Below are 7,451 nucleotides of genomic sequence, written 5' to 3' on the forward strand. Positions count from 1 at the left end.
GTAATCAGCCCGAGCGGGGATCGAACCTGCACCCGAGCGCAACTTCAGACCGGCAGGCAAGCACCTTAACCGACTGAGCCACGCTGGTGGCTATGGAATCATGATAATGTGGCAAAGTTGCATTAGCAAAATTCGTCCACAGCAATGTGCAAGGATCATTAAATCATACCAATAATTAACAATGACAATCCGGGGATATGTGGGAAAAAAAATATTAAATCCAGGAACAGAAAGCAAAATTCTGGGATTGTCCTCAGGAAACGAGAACATCTGGCAACCTTAACATGTAGGAAAAATATATCAGAAGTTATTTTTCTATTCTGCATCACATATTGAAATTTGATGAACTTAGAATTAAATTTGACTAAAACTAAGGCTGCCCAAAAATACTAAAAAGTAATAATTGAAAATGTATTATTAAAAAACTAGGAAAGCAATTACTTTCAAATATTCAATACAATGTCAATGGGAACACACTGCGAAAATTTGGTTGAAATCTGTAAAACAGAAAAAAAAAGTTTTGAAAATTACCAGTGTCTCCCCTTAATAAGTTGCAGCGTGTTTGAGTTAATGCAGAGACTCTGAAACAGAACATTTTTTTGTCTATGCATTCTTGAACGCAGCGTGTGATTCACCTAAATTACGGTAGTATCTGTTATGTGTCTTCAGGGGTGTGATGCCCAAATCATTACTTTGTTTCAGTGGTAGTAAACTTGCTCCTCATATCAATTTACAAGACAAGCGCCATCAGCACCAAACATAAACATTAACAAACCGAAGTTCGAGTATTTTTCTCTCTTATTTTAATTGGTCTGTGTCTGAAAGAAAGGATAAAGGTCTAATAATCTTAATATTTCAATTTCTTACGTATGTAGTTGATACAACTTCATGAAAGGACTAGTTATTAAGTACAGACCCAGAAACAAAATTTGGGCCACCTAATTTTATTAAGTTTCAGATACAACGCATTGCACATGTGCAGTAAACAAGAGCACCTAAATGTTTGCTACTTGTGGAAGTCTTGCGAAACTTGTTGCCTACATAGAGGAGAACTGCTACCATGACTGCTCATTGTTTAATTTGGTATCTGTATATACGGGTAACGGTCCGTTTTAGGATTGCCATGCTCAAAAGATGAGCTGAGTACATATTAATTCGCAGAACAAGATGCGACAAGACGAAATGAGAATATGCGGTCTGTTTTCACACTCTAATGCTATTTGTTCGTACAGCATTTTCGACAGTTTGCAACTGTCATGAGCATGCACACTTTGCATTTACGAGCAGAAAAGTCGATGTGCACATGCTCATGACAGTTGGAAACTGTTGTACGAACAGACCTTATCTATGAGTATTTATTTACTGTAGCTATCTGCGCGTTTTCTCTACAAAATTTATTCAGAATTCCTTGATTTAACTTAGGGAATACGTACAAACTACTAAAATTGAGCGGAAAGCAATAACAAACAAGTCTAACGCCTGCGAAGGATAAAATATAGTGGAACACTATCTCCACCATCACTATACATGACGAAACATGGTTAATCCACATGCCGTTAAAATACAATAATTATGATAAATTCTGCCAGATGTTCACTGTAGTGCATACAAAAATCATTTCTGTCCTCTTCCCTTTTCTCACACTACCGGTAATGAGTTTACGACAATGAAATAACTTCAAGTTCCAATTTTATGTCCGTAAATATTACGAGTTGTAGGTTATGTTTTGTTAGATGAGGATATAGTTAAGTTACGTAAGTACGAGGAATGTGACAAGGTTAGAGTGGGTTAGATGAGGGAATAGCTAAGTGACAGAAAATCGAGGACTCTGGCAAGGTTAGAGTTGTTTATTACTGCTTTCCGCTCAATTTTAATAGTTTGTACATATTCCTCAAGTCAAATCAATGAGTTCTGAATAGATTTTGTCGAGAAAACGTGCCGTCAGCTGCAGTAAATAATAATAAAATAATGTGAGGATTTGAGTATGTTTGCATGCTTTAATCCTTAGTTCAAAATCATATGCTACTGTTATTTACATGTGTTTCAAAAGATTTACAATCAAACGATAGGATTTTATAGTGCATATTTTCGTTGTTTGTACATATAAATACATATTTGTTGGTTTTTATCAATCGGTCCTCAAAATAATGTAAAAAAAAAAAAATAGAAAATTGCAATGTGAAATTGAGGCAGTGTAGCCAATTTTCAATTTTATTAAACTTACTAGCCATACCCGTGCGCTCCGCTGCACCCGTTAGAAATAAATATAAAGTAATTACATAATTAAAATAGGACATTTGATCCAGGGAACATTCGTGTTTGATATAAGGATAAATCGTTTATTATGTTACTTAATTTAAATTGTATTTGCATAATTAAAATGCGATCATTTTGATCCAGAGACCACTCATTTGGTCATAAAAATTATTTTAGGAAATACAGGAACGAATGTACAGAATAGCCTATCAAGTTTTCTGTGCATAAGAAGCTATTTTAATCTTACCTGCCCTCGATTCACTCAGAAGTTACTGTAATAACATTATACCATTATGTCCATCTAGAGAAACTACACTTTCCAATGGTGAATTAATAATTAATTATACAAATCGGTTAATTTAGCTTCCGATATTACTTCATACAAACACAGAAACATTATCTGTAGGCTATCTTTCATAGCTTTCGATTGTTGCTGTCCAAGGTCCCTTATAGACGAAGCCATTTGTTTTTTAATTCATTACACGGCCTTAGATGGCAGTTATTTTAATTTTAAAACTCATTTATCTCATTAAATATCAGTCCTATCAAAATTTTTCAAGGAATGAAACTTATCGGAAATTATTTTTAAAGAAACTTTTTTATGTAACATTTTTCACAAAAATCAATAATAAGCGAGATATTTCGATTTATTTAATTCAGGCCCCCTTATAACCCCCCTTTTAAATAATGTATTTTGAATGCCATATAGCCTAAAATCTAAGTTACAACGAACTTAATTTATATTCCAATTTTCATCGAAATCGGTTCAGCCATTATCGCGTGAAAAGGTAACAAACATACAGACAGACAGACAGACAAAAATTTCAAAAAAGCGATTTTCGGTTTCAGGGTGATTAATTATATATGTTAGGACCAATTATTTTTGGAAAATCGAAAATTACCAGAAAAATTTCGGCTACAGATTTATTATTAGTATAGATTGCAATCTGACAAAACACAAATGATGCCACCACAGTGAACAAGTACTGTTATTAAGCTCATTGTTCTGGACATATATAAAGTTGTACCCACCGCTTTTGGTGCACTTTGAATATCTCTAACTCGTTCATGCTTCTCAACACTAGCGACATCTATGAGCCATACTGGTGTAGAGTAGGGACGAGAGTACCCTCCCATTGCCCCCCCCCCCCAAAAAAAAAGGAGAGAGAGAAAGAAAGGAAGAAACCTTTCAGTTTTTTATTTCCCTATTCTTATAAAAACATTATTTTCGACAACAGAAAATTTGGAAAAATATGTAGCCTAGTTTATTGCTTCTCCAATTTCACAGATCTTGACGTTTCTTGTGTACAATAGCATAACTTTATCGCCTTATTTGTAAATGTATAATGTAGTTGTTCACTCCAATTTCAATGCAAATTTAAAAAAGTATAAGAGATAATATTCTGTAGGTATTAATTACGCGAACGGTAAATTAAAGTAAACTGTTTAAAATAGAATAGTGCATATTTTATTGTTTTTAATGCCTGTATTCTGATTTTTAAGGGCATGCATGCATATTTTACCATTTTTTAATGCATATCCTTTGGCTCTATAATAATTACGGTACCGTCAAACAGGGATACTTTGACCAATTTTTGAAGAAAATTAAAAAGTTCAGAGAATTCTGGAGATTCTTATTCTATATTTTAGTCTTTATGTTGGGCATATGGTTGTTATAACTAAAGGTAATACTGTATTTCATTCTGAAACTCTCATGAGCAGTCATTCTGGTATTTATGACCTGGTCAAAGTATCCTTTCATTTGGGACTCATTGACCATCTAAAAACTTATTTCAAGAAAGAGAATGAAAATGAGTTATCTGGGAAATATATTACATTATCAATGCATTTTAACAAGTAAAACATTATGACACATACTATCAAGACTCAAAATTACAATATTATTATATAAATCATGCAACATATTCAATATTAATAATATCAGAACAAAAATGCAAAAAATAAAAAAGGATAAAATTTAACTGACAAGTTTAGGCCTATATAATGTCCATGACATAATGTTATTAAGTTTTGATTCACTTAAGATTGTACTGTTCAGTCTTCTCTGGAATAAATTGGAAAACTCACTTAAGATGATCAGGGTTATGCAGTCGCCGTTCCACCTAAGATCAATGGTAGCATTGTCTGCTTTAAAGAAGCAATGTCACATTTCTTGAATCCACTAATGATGTCAGAAACACCATCTTGATACACGTTTTCGTGGAGGGATTTCAGCAATTTGGAAAAAAATTTCTTTTGACAGTATCTGGGATCTTTTCTGATTGGATCCTTTCCGTTGATGTAATGTTTTCCACCAATATTTAATTGGTGCATAAAAGGAAATTCCAGATGCTGAGTTATATGCGTAGTGTTTAGGGCAGTGGTCGTCAGCACAGAGCACCCTGGGGCTAGCTTCTCTTACCCATGGACAACACAGTGCACCATGGTGCACTCGTAGCTACTAGTGGGTATGCTCTCTACCTCTTCCTGCTGCACAACGGGACACATGGGACAGCTCTGCTTACCCTTTGTACATTTTAGTGAGTGCTGACGACCACTGGTTTAGGGGAATACAAACGAAACAAAACATTATTTGTTTCTGCCAGTGATGTTATATCAGGAGTGAAATGGCCTGACAAGTTATCTCCAATGAGAACAATTCGCCCATCAAAGTTTCTGGTGTGTGGCAGGATCCAATTCTTAAACTAATCCTTAAATACTACGGAACCAAACCAACCACTCAGATTCCTATTAGGCCTGTATCTTGTGAATGGTGGACCTCCTTCCATCCAAGTCTGCCATAGGTGCCCTGACTTATAGACAACATAAGGTGGTAACAGCTTGCCTGCAGCAGAGGTACAGTAGCCTATATCAGAGATATACTGGTCTTGGACGATTCTTTTATTCGTTCTGCATATTTGACTCCTCATTTGAAGATGCATCTTTCACAGCAGGGACGTGTGCAAGATTTGTTTCATCATAAATGAATATTCTCTCTGGAGGCACACTAACAAGCTCTTCACTAGTATTATTTTCGTGTAGGGTTTCCTGCAGATGGTTGAAATATCAGTCATGACTTAAGGTGTTACAGCAGCTTTCGATTTCTTCAGATTTTAGCAGAATCTTTGTGATAAGTCCCTTTTGTGTTTCTGAAGACAGCGCCATGTCCACTCACTGCTTGGAAAGTTATGCCCAAACTGAGGAATGGTTCGACCACAGTTATCAAGGTACATTTTTGCAAGATATCGCAAGTCTTGATTGTCAAAAGGAAATCCCACTGAGCAACAGTAAGCACATGATGAGCCATGGATCTCTCTTCTATTTAAAAAAATAGCAAAGGGCGTCCAACTGTGCCTCCATCCTTTTTTATTTCGTTGATGAGAATCCCTTTGGCAATTTTATAGTATTTTGATGCTTTTGTGATTGACATGTGACCTGGAAAAGATGAAGGGAACATAGCTTTGAATAAATATATATAATGTTCCTATAAAATATTTATTTAACATGGTCAGTCTCACTTTTTCAGTTTGTTATAATAGATTTACCTTTATTAATATCTGAGATTGTAGCATCAAGATTTTCTTGTGTATACTGTGCATAACTGCGAGACGCAGGGGCCAGGTTTAAATTTGTGTCCGTCCAATATTAATATATTAACCTAGAAGAAGAAAGAAATAATACATTAGATATAACTTTGACTGATAGGGATACCTTGACCACCCAGTCAAAGTAGCCACATAACCTTAAAAAAATGTACATGCATAAGTTTAATTTAAAAATAACAGTTAGTGAAAAATTGTATATAAAATTTACATGTAGCAGAGGGAAAGCAATAATTTCTGTACTTACCTAACACAAATACACAGCTGGATGACTTCTTGTTTTGGCGACACATGGATTTTTTCATATAATATTTTTCATGCCTGAATCGTATGCCACATGGTTAACTACAAGTGACATCTGTGTGAAGATCAATAGTTGCTGTGTTCTACCATATAGAGGATTATACTAAAACTTCTACAGCAAAAAAAGTCGGCTACATTGGTTTTCAAGGATATAGCATATGGCTAAAAACATTATATGGATTTTGATCAAAGTTTCCCTGATAGTCAAAGTATCCCCATTTGACTGTACCTATCGAAGTTAATGACACTGCTACCTATCAATGCCCACAATCCATCCCTGTGATATGACGTGAGTTACCTCCTACAGCAGTTATGATTTGCATATATTTTCTACTTCCCCCAGGATTTCAAAAATGCCTTTGCGTTATAATTTCATTGCTGTATACCACAGGTATTAATGAACAGCATGTGGAACTTGGTTGATCTCGAAGTCGTGACCTCATGTCTGATCTCTCCGTAAAAGACGTGCAGTGTGAGCCATTCGTTGTCACATTTGAGAAATATTTTCATTTTTCTAGAATATACCATTAGAAATGTCCAGGATAACAGAAAGGGTTTGGAAATGAATGGGTTACATCAGCTGCTTGTCTATGCAGATGACGTGAATATGTCAGGAGAAAATCCAGAAATTTTACTTGAAGCAAGTAGAGAGATAGGTTTGGAAGTAAATCCGGAAAAGACAAAGTATATGATTATATCTCGTGACCAGAACATAGTACGAAATGGATATAAAAATTGGAAATTTATCCTTTGAAGAGGTGGAAAAATTCAAATATCTTGGAGCAATAGTAACAAATATGACACTGAAAGGGAATTAAACGCAGAATAAATATGGGAAATGCCTGTTATTATTGGGTTGAGAAGTTTTTGTCATCCAGTCTGCTCTCAAAAAACTTTGAAATTAAAATTTATAAAACAGTTATATCACTGGTTCTTTTGTATAGTTGTGAAACTTGGACACTCGCTTTGAGAGAGGAACATAGGTTAATGGTATTTGAGAATAAAGTTCTTAGGAAAATATTTGGGTCTAAGGGGAATAAAGTTAGAGGAGAATGGAGAAAGTTACACAACATAGAACTGCACACATTGTATTATTTACCTGGCATAATTCGGAACATTAAATCCAGATGTCTGAAATGGGCAGGACATGTAGCATGTATGGGCGAATCCAGAAATGCATATAGAGAGTTAATTGGGAGGCCGCAGGGAAAAAGACCTTTGGGGAGGCCTAGATGTAGATGGGAGGATAATATTAAAATGTATTTCAGGGAGGTGGAATACGATGGTAGA

At 35.1% G+C, this 7,451-nt stretch overlaps 1 long non-coding RNA gene across 1 annotated transcript; it reads right to left on the minus strand.

Annotated features, from left to right (window-relative positions):
• Positions 1–4,068: 4,068 nt before the first annotated feature.
• Positions 4,069–6,786, minus strand: LOC138696089 (uncharacterized). Its single transcript, XR_011331233.1, has 3 exons — positions 6,106–6,786; positions 5,802–5,914; positions 4,069–5,691 (listed from the first exon to the last, which is right to left on the minus strand). It is a non-coding gene; the product is annotated as an uncharacterized lncRNA (long non-coding RNA).
• Positions 6,787–7,451: the final 665 nt, after the last annotated feature.

The sequence above is a fragment of the Periplaneta americana genome, chromosome 3, assembly GCF_040183065.1.
Source record: "Periplaneta americana isolate PAMFEO1 chromosome 3, P.americana_PAMFEO1_priV1, whole genome shotgun sequence".
Lineage (NCBI taxonomy): Eukaryota > Metazoa > Arthropoda > Insecta > Blattodea > Blattidae > Periplaneta > Periplaneta americana.